Source organism: Artemia sp. Qi Xiang Cuo, chromosome 10 (assembly GCF_049724085.1).
Source record: "Artemia sp. Qi Xiang Cuo chromosome 10, ASM4972408v1, whole genome shotgun sequence".
Lineage (NCBI taxonomy): Eukaryota > Metazoa > Arthropoda > Branchiopoda > Anostraca > Artemiidae > Artemia > Artemia sp. Qi Xiang Cuo.
Window position 1 is genome coordinate 67,456,042 of NC_142803.1, and position 23,184 is coordinate 67,479,225.

At 35.3% G+C, this 23,184-nt stretch overlaps 1 protein-coding gene and 1 long non-coding RNA gene across 2 annotated transcripts in view; one reads left to right on the forward strand and one right to left on the reverse strand.

Annotated features, from left to right (window-relative positions):
• Nucleotides 1-23,184, reverse strand: part of LOC148948074 (uncharacterized) — a 407,093-nt gene that overhangs the window by 299,845 nt on the left and 84,064 nt on the right. The window lies entirely within an intron of this gene.
• The window catches only part of LOC148948077 (uncharacterized), a 44,722-nt gene that overhangs the window by 4,773 nt on the left and 16,765 nt on the right, over nucleotides 1-23,184 (forward strand). Inside the window, exon 2 of the long non-coding RNA XR_016142374.1 lies at nucleotides 17,896-17,994. This is a non-coding gene — a long non-coding RNA (uncharacterized LOC148948077). The remainder of the gene's footprint in view (nucleotides 1-17,895; nucleotides 17,995-23,184) is intronic.

Below are 23,184 nucleotides of genomic sequence, written 5' to 3' on the forward strand. Positions count from 1 at the left end.
CCTGGCGTGTTGTTTTGGGAGGGCAAGGGGGTCAGCTGCGCCCCCCCCCCAAAAATGTGACTAAAAAGGATAGGCTTAGCCTATTAGGCCGATACACCCAGCCTAATACCGGCCCCGAGCCTACTCCCGGACCTCTTGGTAGGCTCGGCCCAGCCCAGGGGCGCCGTGGGAGGATGGCCAGGGGGGGCAGTTGCCCCCCCTAATTATGTGAATAATATAATTAGGCTATACACCCTATGTCCTTTGACTATCCGGATATGGACCCCTCTTGCCCCCCCCCCCCCCAATAAAAACGTTGGAGATTCACCCTTGGCCTAGCATAATGTTTAAAAACCCAATAGCAAAGGGCCGAGTCACTAGCCTAAATTACTGTGAAACGTAGCACCGGAAAAATCCCTCTTTATTTGTTCTGCTGCTATGGTTGAGAGTCGCCATGTCTTCTGATTCCATCAAAATTGCCTAGCCTAGGCTAATTGCAAAAGATTTGTTTGGTATAACTATGCAAAAGATTATAATAAACGCAATATTTTATAGATGTCGAAAATTTTTTAATTCAGATCAATATAGTTGTTTAATATGTGACTATTAATTTTGAATTGAGAGAGTTCCAAATTGCTATCACAGACCTATCCAGAAAAAACTGTTGAATTACTTATAAAATCATATTTCAGCAAGTCAAGTGTCTGGGCAATTGAAAACAATTTTTATCATCTTAGTGTGTGAAGTCCTTGGACGATAAATGACAGTTGACCAAATTTTAAAAACAACTGTTAAACATTCTATTTTAGTCAGATAGCACCTTGAAACAATTTTTATGGCCTAATTTCATCATGAATGGACTAGAAATAAATTAAGGGGAAAAGGTGAGGTTCGCCTATAATAGGCGAATAGGGGGGGATTACTGATACTGATTACTGATACACCCGTATCAGTAATCTCTATGTTATTATAAGTTACCAATTGTTAAAATTTAAGGTTTTTTCAAACAGTTCGTGGCAACAAACTGTAAGTAAGGAGCGACCCGGCTCAATAGTAACCAAAACTCTAAAAATCGGAATTTTGATATCCATAGATACATCAATAGAATCAGATTTTTATGCTGAATTCAAATATATAACTTTCATCAAGTTTAGTCCTACCCATCAAAAGTTACGTGCCTGAGAAAATTTGCCGTATTTTCGAAAAAATGGGGAAATGCCCCCAAAACGTCATAGAACTTAAATGAAAATCACACCGTCGGATTCAGCGTATCAGAAAAACCTGCTGCGGAAGTTTCAAGTTCCTATCTGAAAAAATGTGGAATTTTGTATTTTTTGTCAGAAATCAATCACAGATGTGTGTTTATTTGTTATTTTTTTGATTTCTCCAGGGGTGATCGTACCAATCCAGTAGTCCTAGAATATCGTAAGAGGGCTCATTTGAACGGAAATTAAAAGTTTTAGTGCTCTTTTTAAGGGACCAAAAAAATTGGAGGGGAACTTGGCCTCCTCCAACGCTAATTTTTTTCGCAAATTAACCCAATCAAAATGTTGAGGTTCAGCATAGTCGAAAATCTAATAAATATATAATTGAGTATGACTTTATACCCCACAGTTTTCAAGTGAAGTGCTGGTAGTTATTAACCTTGCCCATTGTTCACATATAGTATTGGTTAATGGGAAGTATAAAGACATTTCAGGAGGGATTCTTTTCTGATGGGTGGGGGGTAGGAGGAAAGGGTTACGGGGAAGGATCCTTCCATGGAGGATGTTTCCTTGGGGGAAGGGACATTTCTATGAAGGGAGCGCCGGATTTCCCAGCATTATTTAAAAAACGATCAGAAATTAAATAAAAAAAAATAGTTTTTGCAACTTAAAGTAAGGAGCAACATTAAAACTTAACAGAAATTATTACGTATATGAGGGGGTTCGCCCCCTAGTCAATACCTCGCCCTTTTCACTAGAGTCTTTTTTAGTAGTTTCAAAAGAGCTATCTATTCTAATTAACCAGCTTTTGTGATTCAGGGGTTTGTGATTCGAACAAAACTCGAATTGTAGCGTAAAGAGCAAGGTATCGACTAGGGGAAAACTCCCTAATATACGTAATAAAACATACGAATATAGAAGTTCGTTACGTAAGTTAATTCGTAAGTTACGTCAGGACAAAATTTCGAGAAAGCCATTTAGCCATAACAATAACATCAATAGGCAAGTTTTGTTTTAATTATTCATGTACAGTGGGCCAGATTCAAAGCTGCATTAATTCAAAAATGTTCAGAAATTAAATAAAAAAAAATTAACTAAAAGTAAGGAGCAACATTAAAACTTAAAACGAACAGAAATTATTCTGTATATGAAAGGGGCTGTCCCCTCCTCAATGCCTCGCTCTTTACGCTAAAGTTTGAATCTGTCACACAAATTTATTTTTTAAAACAATAAAAAAACTTAGGTTAAATACGTAACCTAACTTAGGTACCTTCCCCCCCTTAAACCCCAAAAAACAATCGTTTAAATATTGTAACTCCATGAGAAACCACAGCTTTGCAATGTTTTATCTATAGCGGTCTCTTGCAAATAGCCTATTTGACAGGTTTTTCGTTACTGGTTTCCTTGTACAATAGCAAATTTTTTTCCTTGGACAAGGCTGTACCCAGGGGGGGGGAGTTGAACACCCCCCCCCCCTCCCAAAAACGAAATGTTTGTCTGACTTGTAAAAATGTAACAAAAATGTAGGTAAACAAATTTTGGTGTTTACGCATCATGCAGGTTCAAGTTCAAGTTCTTTATTAATCAATAAAAAAAAACATTTTTGACAAAACTATCAAATTAATTACCCACAGTGAGAATAACTCGTGTGTGGGTTCATATACACTCAACAATAAATAACTAATACTATCTCCAGATACCGGAATAAAAAGACTGCTCTTCAACTCTCCGTACAGTAACAACAAACAAAATCCGCAAAAAAATCAAAGTAACCAAATAAATAAAGTGAAATGAGGAGCATCCACCCCAGAAAATAAATCAAATTAATAATTACTGATTAAGTGATTCATTAATCTAATTTTATTATTAACCAATGAATTATTTAAATCAATAAAACTATGAAATTTATTCCAATTATATATAATACTATGCCTTGGTGAAAAACGGGAACTGTCAGATTTTGTTAAAGCCTGACGGACTACAGAACTGCCACGGGTCCAATATGCATGCAAAACCCGATTATCATCCTGAAAAAATTTATTATGCAAATAAAAATAATCAAGCAAAAGACATTGAACGTGTTAAATCATATAAAGAACAGAATGAAAAGAAGGGAAAAGATCCAGTGGAAGGATATTTAAAATTTGATACATACTTTTCGTTGACGATTTACCAGGGTAAGAATAAGGACTAGGCAGGCAATTTTTCAATACACGTAGAGCTTTATTTTGTTGCCTCTGAAGAGGAAGAATATGAGTTTTAAAAGGATTCAAAAATAATGGGACAGTAATTTATATATGAATGCACTAGAGAATGATAAAGAGATTTCAGGGCAAAAAATGGCAGAACAAATTTCAGATGATTCATCATACCAATATTTCTTGCCAGTTTCATTCGAAGATAAATTGCATGGATTTTAAATGATAATCTTGAATCCAGTATTATCCGAGATATTTACTATCATCAACTCTTTCAATTTCAATGGGTAGGCCTTGAATATTAATCATCATAATTTCCGTTGCTGTTTTCCCAGTACGAGAGAAGATAATGAATTTTGCCTTAGTACAATTAATAGTCAATTTATTTCTCTAAAACAATAAGATAAGCCTCGACAATGCTGATTCCAACCTAAGCTTCAAAGATCTAGAGTCGGGGCTGCGGACATTCCATGCCGTATTATCGGATAATAACTTGTTAAGGCCAATATAATTGATGGTATTACTGATATAATTAACATAGATAAGAAATAGAATTGGACCCAAAAGAGAGCCTTTTAGAACTCAAACTGACTCATAGTAAGAGATTGATGAGGATGCAATATCGCTTCTGTCGGCATACTGATTTTAGTTATTTAAGTATGACATTATTAAATCATTAACTAGGACTCGTATGCAGCAGTTACCAAGTTTAGTATGCAATATTTTATGAGAAATTCTATCAAATGCCTTTTTAATGTCAATAAAAATTGTAGCAGGAATATCATCTTTGTCCAGGGCGTCATGAACAAACGGAGTCATTGCCATAATAGCATGCCCAGTAGAGTGAGACTTGCGGAACCCAAATTGCATCGGACTAAAAAATTTAGATTTCATTAGAAAGCTGACTATACGGTTATATAGGCACTTTTAAAGCAACTTCCCAAAAGTAGACAGGATCGAAATCGGCCGATAGTTTGTCGGGTTCTTCGGGTCTCCTCCTTTATACAAAGAGATAAATCTTGCAGACTTGAAACAAAAAGGAAATCTTCCGGTTTTAAAACAGAGGTTGAACACATGGGAAAGCGGGTTTACAATATTTGGTGCTATGCACTTAATCAGATTAGTCGATGACCCATTGGTCCCTTACAAAGATGCATTCTTTAAAAGGTTTGTTGTAAGTAAAAGTTCATCTGGGGTTACAGGAGTAAGACAAATAGAGCAATTAAGAGACGGGGGTAGATATGATTGAAAGTCCTCTCCAGTTTCATTATCCAGATGATGGACCAGGTTGTTTCCAGCAGTTGACGCGGTTTCCTCGCCAATTTTTGTAAAGTGTATATTTAATGCATTGATAACTTCCACTTTCCCTGTAGCCAGTTTAGTTCCATCTTCAGCTATTAATTCATCAGGAAGATCATGGGTCTTATGCTTTGCTAAGCACTTAATAATTATTTCCCATGTCTTCTAGGGGAACTTTTCTGTTTCAAAAAATGATTCGATAAATTAAAGACTTTTTGCTAATCTTAAAATTTTTGTTGAATGATTTTTATATCTATGAAATTCAGCTCATATGACTTCAAATGGATCCATTAAGAATGCCTTATATAGCAGTTTTTTTTTTTTATTAATACCAGCAATCCAGGAGATATCCAAGGCTTAATCGGCTTTATACTATTTGTTCTTGATATTTGACGGAAAGGGAAAGCATTATTGAAACAACGTTTAAACTGATTCACAAAACATTCAGCAGCAAAATCAGGGTCCGAAGACTCTAAACAAGAAGAAAAGTCACTTGAAGAAAGCAATACTTTAAGTTTACTTAAGGAGTTTCCATTAGTCATCCTAATTTTTCTTTTAGTAGGCCTATTAAAATCTGTAATCAAGTGAAAGTCGGTCACAAGCATCAAATGGTCTGAAAAATATTCAATAACCACATCACTAGACTTAAGTTCCAGATTTGTAAGCAAATTATCAATAAGGGAAGCAGAATCTTTTGTTATTCTTGTTGGGACTCTATAAGCTGGTAAGAGACCACTGGATAAGCAAACTGGTAACAAATCAGCCCCGTAAGAAGATATTCTAAGGAAATTACCACTTGAATTATTAGAATTATATAAATCAATATTAAAGTCACCCATGATAACCATTTTTGGATAATTTTTCGAGGCAATATGCACAAAATCATCAAGAAGTTCCATGAACCTTGAAGCAGGAGAACTTGGAGGCCGGTAAAAAACACAACAAAAAATTTTCATACCATTTACATCTATTTTAACTGCCAAAAATTCAAACGCCATTTCAAGATATAGGTTATCAAATTCGCTCACCAGATCTGACTGAATTGTTGATTTAACGAAAAAACCTACCCCTCCCTGTTTTTTATTAATCCGATTCTTATGAAAAAAAGTATAATGCTGTTTATTAATAAATGTCTTTTGTCGAATCATTTAAAAATGTTTCACAAGAGGCGAAGACATCTATATTATGATGAGAAATAAACAGGGATATTTCATTAAAAATATTTAGTAACCCGCGACAGTTCAAAAATGCCATTCTAAAATTAGAGCCTTTATTTAAAACATGGGTGGGGAGTAGATATTTATTTTTTGGGATAGAATGAACCATCATATAAAAAACATCGTCATCATTGCATAAATTCTCAAATATTTTACCTAAATTAAGGGGGTGCTCCTCAAAATTACGAATTCTATTATCCATTATCTCGATGCTGGGTATACTTATTGACAAAAAGTGACGTACCAACCATACGGAGAGTTAAAGGAGACACAATTGTAACCAGAACTTCATCTGAAAGCGACAAACATAAACAAAAAACTAGAACTTTATAACATGAAAACCTTACATAAGAAAAATCAGGAATAGTGTGGCACAAAGTAAAGAAATTAAATATAACAGTTTTGATAACAAAAAAAAACAAAGTAAGAAAAAACCACATAATACTCATTATGATACTTTTGCGAACGGGCCTCCGAAAATAAAATAATCATAATCCTCAAACAATCATAAATTATCAAATAACTTAACAACCAGACCACCAAACACAAAATAACAAAATACTCCACAAAATCATATAAATCAAAACTCAGATTACTACTATCCAATTCAGTTATTGATTAGCTCTCAACCATATCACCGAACCATTTTTTTTTATCTCAAGCCATACGTGGGTTCCTTTATTTTTAACCCGAGAAGCAACAATCATTGCACTCCTTCATCTCTTTTGCTTTAGTGAGGAATCCTGTGCGTAAAGTGTTAAGTGCTGGAGGAAGGTCCGTGCAAATTCTTATTCCAGAGCCCTTAAGCTTGGATGCGTTTTGCATAACTAAATACGCTTCAGATTCATTCCTGAGCCTAATTAGCACTGGATTAACTGCCGGTTTACGTGTCTGACTTTGATTACGGCGTCTAGTCGTTATATTAACAGTTTTTCCACCTAAGCGCTAACATTTGTTAATTGACAAAGATGACTCAATTATTAAGGTATTCTTAAGTAGATCTTTCACGTGAGCTTCAAAGGATTGATTCGGATTAATATCTGTCGGTAAGCCGTGTATGATCAAGTTCGAACTTCTTTCTTTTACTTCAATTAGTAGCATTTGACGCTCGAGCAACGAGTTCTTCTGCGTTTGCTCTCAAAGTAACCTTTCTAATTCTGATCTTTTTCTATCTCTTTCTAAAGCCTCATTCTTTAACTCTTGTATCTCAGAAGATAAATTGTTAACTGCAGTTATTAAATCACCCTGCTTACTAAGTAGTCGGTCTAATTTTTTGTTTTGGAGCTCATTAGCTTGGTCGAACTTGTTTTGAGATATTGGAATATTCATTATACAATTTGGCGATATGCCCGAACACAATTTTTTTTTTAAACACCAATAAGCAAGACTTACTTCCAAGGGGGGTGATTCACTACCCCCCAAAAAATCCATAAAATGTGTTGTTGAAAGAAACACTTCAGTTGAATCAATTACAGTTTAGGTATCCAGTAATTGCGCAATTTTAATCCTTTCATTCACTCAAATGTTTTTGAATTATGATAGCTATCTATTTCATATTTTGGTCTTCACAGTACAGGAGCTAGATTCAAACTGAATACTATACAGGGCTTCCACTCTCGAAAATTTAAATTCGGGGACAAGTCTTAACAATTCGGGGAGTTTTCGGGGATAAGTCTTCAAGATTCGCGGATTTTTCGGGAAAAAAACAAAATGAAATTTCGTTGCGAAAATTTGGGAGCCAAAATTGGCTATAGCTTTGTTTTCAGGCTCAAGTAGGCCTTGTATCTGCGTAATAAATCAACCCTTGTACATAATAAGTTTTAGAGTCAGAGCCCGGGATTGAAACCCCTTGCTGAAAACACTTATTGATGATATTGCGGCAAAAACCTCAAAATTGTTAAAAAAAAAAAAAAAAATAGTGAACACATGTGAACTCTGTAAATACCAGTAGCAATTTTTTATTAAGTCATTAATCTCAGAAACTCATTATAATATTTAAAAACAAAAACAAATATTGTTTGCGGTTTCTAGATAAGTAAATTAAACAGACAAATTCAACCTATAAGTACGGGGTAATATTAAAACGTAAAACAAATAAGAACTAAACTAAACAAGTAAATTTAAACTTAAATTAAAAAGGGAATTTTGACGACAATTGAGACATTATTGCATTATTGGTTTTTCATGCGGCTTCTAAGGACTTAGTTGTTCCCCCCCCCCCCATAAAAAAATCGTCCCACAGAAAAAAACGGAAAATCCCCCCCCCACCCACACAAAAATTTACCCCGCAGAAAATGCTCCTCTGCCGAAAATACCCCCCACGGAATGTACCCCCGCGGAAAATATCCCCTGCGAAAAATACCTTCGGAGAATACCCACCCCCGTGCGGGAAATACCCCCTCCGAAGATACATTTTTTTCATTGTTTGTTTCTACTATGCTTTTCTTTCTTTTGGTTACCTCATAATTAATATATAGTAATCGATCAACCCCCAACCTTCCCACCAACCCTGTGACCATCCACATTCCAAATTTAACATTTATCGCAGTCTCATTTTTATATCAGCCCATCGCCTGGACATGATAGCTGTTGGCTACAAATCATAATAAAATTTACTAGGCTAATCCCTTTACTTTGCACTAACATTATTTGGTCTTCTTAACCAGCTGTTTGTGATACATAAGTCCGAAAATATTTAAAACTTGACGAGAAAACAATATGAGCCTAATACCCAATTTTTTACTTTAAGCTGTATTGTAAATTTTCTTATGAATAATATTTTTGGGGTTACTTCCATTTGAATTCTTTATTCCTCGACCTTTTACATAGTATGTAGCTAAAAATTACCTCATTAGGAGAGAGAGAGAGTTGTGCATTTTTTATGGTAAGAAGATCGTATTTTGGGATAGTTCTTAGGAAGAAATGAATAATACCATATTTTCTTTTAAAAAAAAATATCTCAGAATTAGCGTTCATACAGGGCTATTAATTGTTAAAGCATTAGAAGTTATAAATTTACTTGGCTATCCCGAATTTAAGCAGAATATATTTTCCGTAAAATTGCCTTTCCCTAACTAACTGGTTTGGAAAACCGTAAAAAGCATATTTTTATGCTATTTTGTTATATTTCGTTAGGCTCAACCAAACGTCACTTATCGCGGGTTACCTAGATTTTAGAACAGTATTGGATCAGTGTTGAAGATATTGACAATGCCCAATGATTTCTATGTAACTTTCATGTCCAACGTTTCCGATCCTCTCTACAACGACTTGAATACGACAAGTGATTTTTGGACAAAGCTCTCCCCCGCCATCACATTTGACGGTGCGTATGAAGTGGATCTTGTCGACTGTATTCTCAAAAATACCTATGACATCCTGAGAAAGGATCGTGTGTATGATATAAGGGTTATACCATTCACTTGGACACTCTGTCAACTATGAAAGGATGAAAACACATAGGGCTAGCTAATACTTACATACTAAATTGAAATATATTGAATATGATAATATGGGATATTTGTGCTGCAAAGTCCATCGAAAAACCTCACATTGTAGGAATAGTACATTTCATTTTAATTATTCATTGGAACGTGATAGGATTTACATTAGCTCATCTGTTGACACTGAAACAATTATTCTCAATGATAATCTGAGAGACGTTATTGGCTTTAAACAGAATATGATCAATGGGGGAAATGCTGGCACCATTTACGGGATGCATCAAGTTATTTTTGCTTATTTTCCACCTGGTCTTACTTTGTAATCTCGCATATTTCTTTTAGCATTCTTAGTGAAAACACCGAGACTCGGTAACTCAAATTTGTCCTTCCTAAGTGTTCTTGAACGAAAAACAACCCATGAACATGTTCATCACTATAATATAAAGCATCTTTAGTATGTTCCTGTAAACGCTTCGTATTTGGAACTCTGTCAGTTAACACTAAGAAGTGAATTGGGTGATCCTCTAGCAATAACAAAAGGCTTAGCAGTGATTACATGTCATTTTTGACCCATTGTCAACGACGGCACAATCACCTAAAATGAAGAATAGGAGAATTCCATTTGTCTGCCCAGATATTGATTGTTATGTTGGTGATTGGAGTCCACGTCAAATAGGCAATGGATTGGACTACTACAAGAGTCGTACTACAATGTCTTGCTATGGTCTTGGTAGCTGGTTTGCTAGGCTATTTCGTTCTGCACTGCCCCTTGCCAGAAAATATCTTGTACCTGCTGCATCAAATTTTGCTGCCTCCACACTACAGGACTGGGGGTCGGGCAAGAATTTCAAGGAGAGCGTTAAGGAAAATATTAGATCTTCAGCAAGAGCCGTTGGTGAGCAACTAAAATCTTGACAAAATGGGGAGAGGTCGAAAAGGATGCGTTCGCGTCATTCACTCATCAGTCTCCACCCAGGCAGGAAGCAAAGGACATCAACAAGGACTTTGAGGAATAAAACAACGAAGGCCAATAAGCAGAAGAAGAAAAAGAAAAAGATTGTTAGATCAAAGAAGGATTTCTTCTCTTAAGATGACTTATCTCCCCCACAAGGAAGCATATTCATCAATCAGTTCCTCATTGAATCTATTCAATGCTGAAAATGCTGATGTCAGTGTCAAGTATGGTTACTATGAAAAATTTCATCCCCAACAACCCCTCTCGGAGAATATACACTTTCAAATATTTTCCAATGAAGATTATTTTATTGATTTGTCACCAACATTTATTGATTTAAATGTTGCAGGGAAGAAAAAGTCAGATAATACAACCGCAAATGTCGGTGATGGTCTCTCCTATGAAAACTGTATTCTACACAACCTATTCAAACAAATTAATGTATTTGTTAATGGAACATTGGTGAGTACTAGCAATAATTTATCAAACTATGCAAGCTACATACAATTTATGATGATGACGCCAAAGGTGTACAAGGAGATTAGAGGACAATCATTGGGCTATGAATATCGATCAGGTGTTAATACTGACGGTGAGTTGACTACTGCAGTGACCCAGGAGTATCATCTAGTTGGAAAATTAAATCAAGAGATATTCAATATATCCCAATGTTTACCCCCCAAATTTCAAGATTGACATAAAGCTACAGCTGGCCCTAACAAATTTCATTTTGAGAAAAACACTTCCTGCAGCAGCCGATGCAACTCTTATCATAGCACTGACACGTCTACCCGTCCGAAAACAACAGGTATTGAACTCACTTGTATTGGCAGTGGGAAAACTTAGAGCCAATTGCAACAAAACTAAACTTCTTGTCTCCCATACAATCACACATCAGTTTCAAATTCCCACTAGCTCTCGTAGCTATAGCGACTCATCATTTATCAATGGAGAAATCCCATCAAAATTGGCTTTGGCCTTTGTGAAGAGTGGCAGTGCCGTTGGATCCTGGACTAAATCCCCTCATGATTTTAATTTTTTCGGTCTATCTAGCCTTGTGTGCAAAGTGAATGGTATACCACTGTACACTCTATCATTTGACAAAAAATCCTATAGAACTCTGTACGAGTTGACCATGCAATCCCTTGATCATGATTCTCAACTATTTGAAAATGGAATAACCGATTCAATGTTTTCCAAAAATCATGGGGTTATTGTTTTGGACTTGTCAGGGACTCAGGATATGAGCATAGTACGAACAGGGAATGTACGTTTAGAGTGTACATTTGCTGATGCTCTGACTGAGAGTATCACGCTAATATCACTGAGTCAATTTGAAACCTATTGGGAATTCACACCCGACGGCAGTGTTCTACTAGACCTAGCACCATGAACACAAACCAAATAATCAATGTATTTACTATGGATCCATGCATGTCCCGGTACAAGTCCTATTGCATACCTTCGGACTTCATTGAAAAAATTCCAAGTGTTAACAATACCCTAATCATTGTTAATAGCAGTCCATCGACTTTGAAGACTGGCCATTGGCTATGCATCTTTCAAACAGCGAAGAATATTGAATTTTTTTATCCTTTTGGCCTCTCGTATGAATTCTACGCCATACATCAGTAACTTTATTGAAAGCAGTGGGAAAACCATTATTCAAAATCAACGAAGAGTACAGGATTTAACGAGTAAGACATGTGGCTTTCATGCGCTACTCTTTTTCATTTTCAGATGTCGTGGCTACACCTACAAGCAGTTTCTCAACATCTACGTTGACTTACCTCGATTGAACGACTTTCTAATGGAAAATATACTTACAATTTTATTTAATATTTATTTTAGTGCCATAATAATAAAATTTTATAAATATTTTTGTTAAATTTTTTATTAATAAAAAAAATAATATATACATTTTAATACGACTTTTTTACTCTTTAGATTTCATCCACTACTAGGTATTTGTCGACAACAACTAGTGCAAGTAGATTATCTGAATTCACAGTGCACTGATCCTAACGTACTGCAATGTCAGGGTCACATTTTCTACAGTAGAGCTTGACTTCACTCTTATCATATCTCTTTGTATAGCCAATGATATTATTCTCATTCATTCTTAAGAATTCAAATGTTTCAATTTCCTTTTGTGAAGTAATTTCATAAACAGTGTCCCCAAGTGTCGAATCATATTCTGTCACAGCGAAATAATAATAAGTAGAATTATAATCCATAGACCCTGTGTCTCCACAGCGATGACGTAAGTGCCGACTTTATTTTTTATTCCGGCAGTTGAATTGATAATCTGGTTTCGCCATTCCAAATAGTGTAAAACCACGATGATGCCCAACTTGTCGCACCACACTATAACCATTGCAAGGGTTCTTTCCATTATCGCCGGGATATGCATTCTCTCATTGCTCACATTTATCTTAATGACAATTGGAGCAATGTGTCCTCTAGAATGAGAGTCATACATCTCTTCAAGACAGGAATTACAACCTTTAATTTGTACAACATATCCTCTATGCAATTTACACGGGTTGCATAATCTACACTTTTCATTATACTCATCAATCATTGTGCGATTCTCACATGATGACCAGCTGCCCTGTGAGGACATACATAACGGACATCTATGGACATTTTTTCATGTGTTGACACTCTAACTGCCACAATAAAACTGAGCTAGCAACAACAAAAAATTGTCTGAGATAGAGAGAGAGAGAGAGAGGAGTAAATCATCATTGAGCACCCTCTTTCTCATGAAAAAAAAGTCCTAAATTTTTAAACTAACGTTTAAAAGCATATCCACAATATCATTTTGCCGTGTCGTGATCAATATATCAATAAATTGTGTAAATGCATTTGGACCACGACGTAGAAGCTTCATACAATAGTCTAATGATGGAGAATCAGTGTTCATTATATCTACAAGCATTCCCCGAGACAATATCTTCCTTTGAATAGACAGCTCTAGAAAATTGTCATCTAGAATTAAACGTTTTTCCATAAGAACTAGATTCCCCATGATTCGCTCTTTCTCGAATCCATCCATCCATTTTTTTTTTTTTTAGTCCTAACTCTCTCACGACCAACTTCAGACTAACCAGAATTTATTCTACTCTAAAAAATATACGCTAGTCTACTATAGAAAGAAAAAATACCATTGATTTAGAAACAATTTTATTGAACATAATTACGATAATAATATTCACTGATACATTTTGTTCTAATCAATATATTTCGATAGGACATCTAATGCTGACCGAAGTTTATTTATATGGAGAATATTCACTTTTCTAGCAAAACATAGTTGCTCTTCCTGCTTAAATTTGCTTAATGATATCACGTATCTAGCATACATAGTGTCCCATTCAAGACATAGTCTACAGCCAGCGGTTATTTCCACAGCCACATTGGGTACTCGTATATCGTTGCTGCTGTTTCTGTCGGGTCCAACATTAATCTCCAATAATGTAAATGCACCACTCATTTTTCTCTACTAATATCTTCTCAAATAAACAATTCTCTTTTAATTCAATTCTCTTACTAATATGAATTGTAAAGAAAACTATTCCTTTTATTCAAATCCCAATCACCAATCAAGTTATGCTCACTCTTTGAAAAGGTGTATATACCTTGTAGAAATGTTTACCTATATGTCCCATAGAAGTATATAACCATGTAAAGGAGTTCTAAATCTCATTGGATAGGTGTAAAGGCGTACGCAAATAACATACAAACTGCTAGGGCAGTACGCAAATAACATAGAGATTCCTATATGTGTACGCAAAGTATAACATTGATTACTACTTAACACCAATTTCACTCACGAGATAAAAGAAACTTCTTTGCCCGTGACTTGAAAGCTGGAAGACTAGGCGCATTTTTCACACACTTGGGCAATATATTCCAAACACGAGGACCTTAATGGCGAATCACAAAAGATGCCCGAGTGGTGCTCCTAAACTAATGAGTTAAGTTATCAGCTTTTCTTGTATTATGGTCATGACGGTCTCTATTAAAAGTAAAAAGGTTTTCAGAAGCAGGGGTGAGCAGCTGATTCAAATATTTATACAAGAAAATCGCGACTTGGTAATCTCGAATTTGGGATACATCCATTAACTTATTCTTTTTAAAATGCTCATGAGCAGGAACCACATCAGAATCATCAAATTCAGATAATAATTCTACAGCTCTATTCTGAAGTTTTTGTACTCTTTTGAAACATTTTACAAAATTACTTGCCCATATATTGCATCTGTAGCTAATATATGGGTAAAATATAGAAAAACAAATCATTTTCAGGATCTTTTTTGGGACTAGATCTTTAATTCTTCGCATCGACCCCAAGGCCTCTGCTTAATTTTTCAGCTATTGCCCTTGAATGGTTTTTCCACGACAGGTTTTCATCAATTAAAAACCCCAAATACTTCGTTGTTGCTACTCTCTTTATCACATTTTCTTGAACCGTGATATGGTCATTTCCAGCAATAGAAGAAAGTCTAGAAAATATCATGAAAAAAGTTTTAGTTTAGGGTTAACATATTTTGCTGAGAAAAAGTTAGAAATTCAGAAACTGCATTATTAATTTTATTATATAAAACATCAAGTGAAGGCGCTGCCAGAAAGAGCAAAGTGTCATCTGCAAACAGGATGACACCAGCCTCTGACAGGTAGTATTTCACTCGATCAAAGAAAATCGTGAAAAGTAGAGGTCCCAAGATTGACCCTTGTGGGACCCCACACTCTATTTTCTTTTTTGAAGATATAAATGACCCGTTCTGAACTATCTGATACCGATTGTGTAGATACGATGAAAACCACTCCAGACTTGAACCCTTCACCCCAATCGAGTCCAGAGCTTGAATAAGCTCTGAGTGGTCCACCGTATCGAAAGCTTTTTTATATCCAAAAACACAGCTGCGGGTATGAGACCTGCTTCAAATGCATCACTAATCCAATCAACCAATTTCAGAACTACTATATCCGTAGATAGCCCTTTTCTGAACCCAAATTGATTTTCCATTAGAATTTTATTCTTTTCAATATAATAACTTAACTGGGCATGTACCACTTTCTTATATAACTTAGAGAAAAATGGGAGAATAGATATAGGTCTTCGATTCGATGGGTCATCTTTTTTCCCTCCTTTATGAAGAGGAACCCTGTATGCTAGATGTAAATAATTTCTTAGACCCCACTGTTTTTCCATTTACGAAAAATTAAGCAAGAAAAACAGGTTTTAATTTCAGCAAAGTAATGAACAAAAAATAAAAACAAAACAACATTTTAATTTTAAAAAAATTTCAAATATTTTGGCCCCACGTCCAGGAGTCTTTCTCAACGTAAAAAAACGATAAGCAAAAAAAACCACTAAGGTAAGAGAGCAAAAACAACAGTTAGTTTTAAATATAACACAGTAAAACGACAACTAGGCTTAATACACGAAAAAAAACTAAATAATTAAGTAGGTACAACCCGCATTATAAAACAACTTCTAGCTCTGATGTTATTACAGACGAACAAAACGAAAACGAATATCTATAGTCCAAAAAATTGATCATTCATCTCTCAATATTCAGTGGATAAGTGGAATCTATTAAAAGTGAAAACTATATTTACTTGAACAACTAAAAAAGGTCACAAAACCCCAGGTCCATCACCCTTAACTAAGTTTCCAAGGTTAATAAACATAAGCAAACTCATGAATTATAACTTAAATGGATTTTTCATTTGCTAGTTTTGCTGCAGTCCGTTTGCTTTTCCTAGCTTTCACCTCATCATGAGTTTTGTTTGCAGTGTGTTATCACTTGTTGCAGGACAATTATGTAAATCACAACTGGTTGACGAAAGTGAATTCTATCTATTAAATCAATTAAAAGTAAAAAGAGTAAGAGGAAAGAGTAATCTACAAAGGTGATTTTTGGAGGTTGCTGTTTGTATGGTCGAATTGCATTGCCATCTCCACAATTTCCAAATGAATTGGCTTGGCCTTTTACAATACATCACTTGCTCTCTAAAGAGTTCTAAAAACAAATTGGAAACTTGAATTTGGAAGGAATATTGTGAGGCACACACAACTATCCCAAAGGTCACATGAAGATGCGAGAAGTGAGTAGCTGCAACAAAACCACTGCTAAATTATACTTGAGATCCAAAACACGAATATAGAGGTACCAACAAGTGGCACTAAAGCTAGAAATGAGCATAAATAACCTCTGGTGTTTATATACAACATTCAGTTGTAACTTTCGAAATTTTGAAAAATTCCTTACCAGCAAAAACTTTACATCAGCTTCTTTTCAAATAAATTTCCGAGTTATTTGGGTAAACGTGGCTCAAAAATAAACCCAAAACTGAAACTAAACCGAAAACTAAAAGAACGCAAATTCAAGCATTTTAGCATTCCCCTGCCTTTTTAAGTTAAGCTCAGAATATCAATAAATGTTCAAATCGCTCACAATAAGGCGAGAAAGATAAATGACGGAAGTTCTTTGACCCTCTGAATAATTATTTGAAAAAAACAAATTGACTTTTGGACTAAAATAAAAAGAACGTATTTTTATACATTTGGTTGGGTTTGCTTGTTATTAGGTTACAGCTGTCACTGTAACCATGATATATAGAAAACATATTGAATAGGGATATCTTTGTTTTGTTTATACATTTTAATATCACCTCCTAGTGTAATTAAAAAGTGTTAGTGAAAGGGTGAAATAGATTTCATAATAACATTGGTAAAGATGAAACAATATTTGGGTAAAAAAGTAATTTAAGCCAATTGTTAAACTTGGCATAAATGGATCCCTGGAAGATTGTCATCCTTCGTTAAACAATCGATTAATTTCTCAGTAATATTTTAGGCAAATGTTGTTACATTTTAGTATAGCCTATATTAAAAGACAAAAGACTTATTTTTCTTGAAATATTTCGTAAATTGCTTGAGTTTCACTTTAGATTTGAATTTAAAATGCTTTAGATGGTAATTGCTTAATTTTTTTTATTAATTTTTTAATTGATAATTAGAATGCTATTACGTAATATCTATTTTGATCTAATTTTACATCTATTTTCACATTCTTCGAGTCCTAAAAGTAAGAACAGCTAGATATACCCCCTTGGAAAAACATAAAATGTATAAAATAGGCCATAACTTTATTGTGTTTAAAGTATTAAAACCATGAATAAAGCTTTCATTTCTGGAATTAAACCAAATTTTTCAAGTTTTTGGATTTAAAATTTACTATCATAATACAGCTAACAGAATAAGCTGACAGCTTTATTTTCCTTTTTACCGTAAAATTTTATTATAACGTAAACTCCACAACTACACTTTAAATTTAGTTACATAATAAAGACAGTTTTTGAATTTTAGGACCTATTAAAAAAATAATAATAATAAGATTTGTAATGCCTTTGACTGCTAAAGGAGTTGAGCCTTTTATTTCGACTGTATTAAGATAAATCTTCTCTGCAGCGAGTAAAAGTCATTCTTAGTCATCGATCCTAATATCCATTCTAGTTTAGGACTCTCCTGACTAAAATCTGTGTTGTATCCAAGTTTTGATTATAGTATTTTACTTCTCATAGTTTGCATTAACTCCGTTCCACGATCCTTCATGGACTGGCCACAAATTCTGAAAATGGCCGATCCCGTCACAATTTCTGAGAATTCTTTCATTAAAAACGGTAAGTTGTACAGTTAATTGTTTATGTCAGAATTAAAAAAAAGCAGAATTAGAAAACAGTTATTCTTTTTTCTCCTTCTTGCTCATTAAGTGGTCTTAGGGGAAAAAATGTAACTATATATGTACTTGAATCTAACGATTAAGAGCTGAGGAGTGATAAAGTGACTTCTTTGTGACGCAAAACACATTTAGATTCAATTTATTAGCTTTAATTTTTAAGTTTGGTGAGAAAGATAAATCCTCCATATGAGAAATTTTCTGTCAATATTCTCTGTGCAGGTTTGATGAACGAAATATTTCTATCTAAGCAGGGGCAATTATGGGGGCTCAGATGGGAATATTTAATCATAATATATTTAAAAGATACATAAAATTAGTTGAATTTAGCTGCTAAACAATGGGAGATTATATTTTGTATATTATATTATGGGAACTAATGCAGAAAATTGCTAATTGTCTGTTTTTGTGATTATTAAGCTGTAGCTAAGTTTTGATGACACTGTGTTTACAGTAATATCACCTTGGGAATAATTTTTGATTGAAAAGGCTAATAAGGCCCTAAATGAACTGGCAAGTCTTATGAAATTTAACTGTCTATATGTTAATGTTTTTAAGACGAATTTGATGACTTTTTGTAGAATTGGTACTCCCATTAATTTAAATAATAAAATTTGTCTGAATGGTGTATTCTTAAATGAAGCTTTTAGTGTTAAATATTTAGTTTTTATCTTGATTGCAATTTGAGTTGGAAACTACACTGTGAATAAATATCAGCAAAAGAGGCAAGAGGATCGGGTTTTCTAAGAAGGCTTAGGAATGTGCTTCCACCAAGAATTCTAATGATCATCCATCATTCTCTTATCAATCTGCATCTTTCTTATGGTTGGTCGCCGTAAATTAGTTCTTTTGGTTCAAGTTTTGAAAAAGTTCAAATTTTATAAAATGAATTTGTTCGGGTCTTAGGAGAATATGTGAGATTCGAAAATAGTACTTTGAGTTGCTTCACTAAACTAAAAATTCTAAGTCTTTATAACTTGAGGGATTATCAAGTAGCTATTTTTGTTTATCAATGTTTGAATCGTTATTCGTCGGAGTACTTTTGAGAATTTTTAAGTCTAACTCGTTTTATCATTGTTATGAAACTAGATGTTCTTCAGGGATAGTGTCTGGGACTTGGAGTACTCAACGAAAATCTTTATTTCCGCATTTTGCTGGACCACAGCTGTGGAATTCTCTCCCTGAGGGTATAAAGGTGGCAGATAAGTTTAGCCAGATCAAGAGTGGGTTGAAACGCTAGCTTCTGGGAAGTTGTTAATGATTTTTTTTGCGATTTTCGATTTATGATTGAAGTTTGAATATATATATTAGTAGATTTTAAGAATGGAAACTACCATCATATACAACCCGTTGGGTCTCCCCAGTGATTGTTGAAGGATGATGTAAGCGTTATTTTTCTTAATAAATTATTTCTCTCTCTCTCTCTCCGTAAAATGTTAATATTTTGTTTTTTATTCTGTTGACTAGAATAAATTAACCAGAGGCAGGGAGGGCTAGGGGTCAGTTCCTATGATTTATTATTAATAATTTGTTTTGCGGGAGGGAGGGGTATCGGGCCATGGAGGACCAGAGGGCAGGTCCCATAATTATTGGACTGAAATATTGTTAATAAGTCGATTTTTGGGGGTTGGGAGTCGGACCAATGGTGAGTTGCCATAATTTTTGGAATGAACTATCGTTAATAATATTTTTGGGGGGGAGGATGGTCGGGTCATGCAGAGAAGGCCAGGGATCAGCTTTCTTGAGTTTTAGAATAAAATATTGTTCACAATTTTTTCTAAGATGGGGTGGAGGTTTCGCTTATCTGATCTTTAAAATATTTTCAAAACCCTCTTGTAAGAGCCTTATATGTCCCATGGACATAACATACAACACTTTTTCCATGGCACTGGGGGTTTGTGTTGACTCTGGAGTTTTTGTTAACCGATCTTTTGAATTATTCAAACAAAATGGCTATCTCAATATTTCAACCGGATTGATTTGAGGTAAAGAAGGCAGGAAGGCTAGTTGACCTCCGGTCCCTTTTGATTCTTAAAGAGGGAACTAGAACTTTCAATTTCCAGTAGAATGAGCCCTCGACGAAGTTGTACGATCACTCCTTCTTAAAGACATTATGTGCGCCCCCGGGTTCTGGGGGGCTGTGTAAACCCCGGAGTTTCTACTATATGATCTTTGGTCTATTTTGGACAAAAAAAAAAATATCTCGAAATTTCAAAATGAAATTTTGGTTAATTTAATCCAGCAACCCGTTCTGAATTTCAGGTTTTAATTCGTTCAAGTTCAATGGGTTTATTAACAAATGAAAATAATAAATCACACATAATCAAAATACTCAGTCCATTCCTGGACGCCGAGAACCAAAATCATTACAATTTAACATAATACGCAGAATGGTCACCGCTCCTAATCTCAGACTCAAACATACCCCTCATTTACCAAATAACTAAAACTATTACCTTCCCGTTCCTTACCCTCAGGGGAAACCACCCCGTCATATTTCTTCTTCTTCAAAAATAAGCACCTGGAATCCTAAACGGACTCCTTTCGGCTTCCAACTGCACTTTTCTTCTTCTTCGTTAGAAATCACTTGGGCTCCAACATTTGTCTTTCTGGCCTCCAAGTTGGTGGATTCTCCTCTATATAAATAAGTTTATATTCTTCCACGGGGGGGGGGGAAACTAAATTGACATTTTCATAAGGGCCAAACAAGGGAAGCGTAGGGTCCTGCTACCATTTCCCCGCAATTTAAGAGAAAACTTGGCAGGTACCTCTACGGCTCTTGTGACAGGACCCTCCCCTTCTTCTGCTTGTCGTCCCCTCATCATTAAAAGTTATAATACTTTGGAAGATATTACTCAGTCAAAGAACATCTAAATTCATTAACTCATCAATTGCCTCTCTGTAAAACTTCTTTTCAATGGAGGCTGGCAAGGGAGCATCCACAATCAGGTTAATATTTGGTGGAAGTTAAAAATGTTGAGATAGAGCAAGCAGTTTATAAAGTTTGGGGGTATGTGCAGTTCATACAAAGGGAAAATATTGAAAAGTTTCCTCTTTCAAGTTGAAGATTAAACAATTGGGGTCGCTAAAGTGCATTCATCTGAAATGTTCTCTTTTCACTATTACTGCTAAGCTTTTTATTTTAAAGTACGCCCGATTTATTTCAGGCTTTTTGAAAATTGGAGCCAAAGCAGGAGGAGGCTTTCTATAAGGATGGCGGTTTCTTAATGCATCTCTAAGAACCATTGCATAATTTTGAGCGAGCTGTGGGTTGATCGACTTTGCAGTCTCTGTGGCAAGAATGTCCACTTTTTCGTTATAGTGGATCCCTACATGGCTAGGAATATGCTGGAAAGCCACTGCTATGTCAAACTTGTATAGAGAATCAAGCTGTTCTCTTATCTCCTGCAAATCAGTGTCCTTTGCGTTCCAGGTTTGGATTAGTTTAAGAGCAGTCTGAGAATCCGAGAAAATTGCTACTTTTCTGAAATAGAGAGGAATGTTTTTGACTGCTTTTAGTGATTCAACTATTGCTGCCTGTTCAGCCGTCAAAACTGAGGAGTTCAGTGGGAGAGGCTTTTGAATGGACAGAGATGTGTGTGGAATTATTGCTGCTGCGGCAGATTTATTCCCTACTAGGGATCCATCAGTATAAATGTGCAGATGATCTTTAAACTCTTTAGCACTGTTTCTTAAAAATTCAGCCCTAATTAGTTGGTGTGGGGTATTCTCCTTTTTGTCTTCTATAAGCTTTAGGCTGACATTTGGTTGGCAAAACTTCCATGGAGGAGGAAATTTAAAAGGATCGACCTGAATTTTATCCAATGAGCAGTTTGGACAGAGTGCTGAAAAAGCTTGCCATGATGCAATCCCGATTTTATTCTGCTGCCTAGCGCTCCCAAGACAAAGAATGAAAATGGGGTGCCGCTCCCCGTAGGCTTGGATCCTGGTATAATATTTAACAGTGGCTTTGGCTATTCTCTCGCTTATAGGGACAACTCCTGCTAGTTTCCTAGTGCGATCACTAGAAGTGTGTGGGTGCAAGCCAAGAGCCAGTCGGAGTGCCATGTTCTGGATAGTTTCCAATTTCATCATGTTTTTTTTTATTTGTATGGCCATAAGCAACTATCCCATACTCCATTTTTGGCCTTATATATTGTTTGTAAAAAGTTCCTAATACAGTTTGTGAGTTTCCCCATTTGGTAGAAGCAAGTCTTTTTAGAATTACAATCCTTTTCAGGCAGACCTCTTTCATCACCTCTACTTGTTTATTCCAAGTCCATTGAAGGTCTGTTTTCAATCTCAGTAATCTGCGTTCTTTGACCAAATCAAGTCTCTCTCCTCCAATAATTATTTGACCCATTGGAGTGGGAATGTTTTTGTTATTGAACATCATCGCTTTTGTTTTTGGGGCTGACACACTCATTCCAAATGCTTTGGAGAATCGAACTTATTCTATCAGAGCAGCGTTTAACTTTCCAATTGCTTCATTATTGCTGTATCCTACTTCCCAAATGGTGAGGTCATCTGCAAAGCCTGCTAGCTCTAAACTCTCACTTGAAAATTAGAGCTCGGATAGAAAGAGGAGGAAAAGAAGTGGGCTAAGTGGCGATCCTTGCGGTAAACCCTGATGGAGTCTACAAATAGAGGATGTAGCTTCATTGATATTCACTTTGAATGTTCTATTATTAAGAAAATCAGAGATGAAATAGATGCATTTGTCTAGGAAGTCCATTGTTTTTAAAATCTGACATAGCTTCTTCTCTAATATTTTGTCAAAAGCAGATTCAAAGTCAACAAATGCTGCTACCAGGACCTTCTTTTGACTTTTAGAATTTTTAATAGCCTCCTCCAGCATGAGTATACAATCAATTGTGTTGAAGCCTTTCCTAAAACCACACTGCTGTTGCGGAAAAAGGCCATTATATTCACAAAACCATTCAAGCCTTTTCTTTATCATCTTTTCCATAATTTTTCCAAGGACGGGTAAGAGTTATATAGGCCTGTAAGAAGACAGCCTTTCTGGTGGTTTGTTTGGTTTATTCACAGTTATTCACAGGAGTAATTATTGACTTCTTCCAAATTTTGGGAAAGGTACTTTGCTTCCACGATTCGTTATATACATCGATTAGAG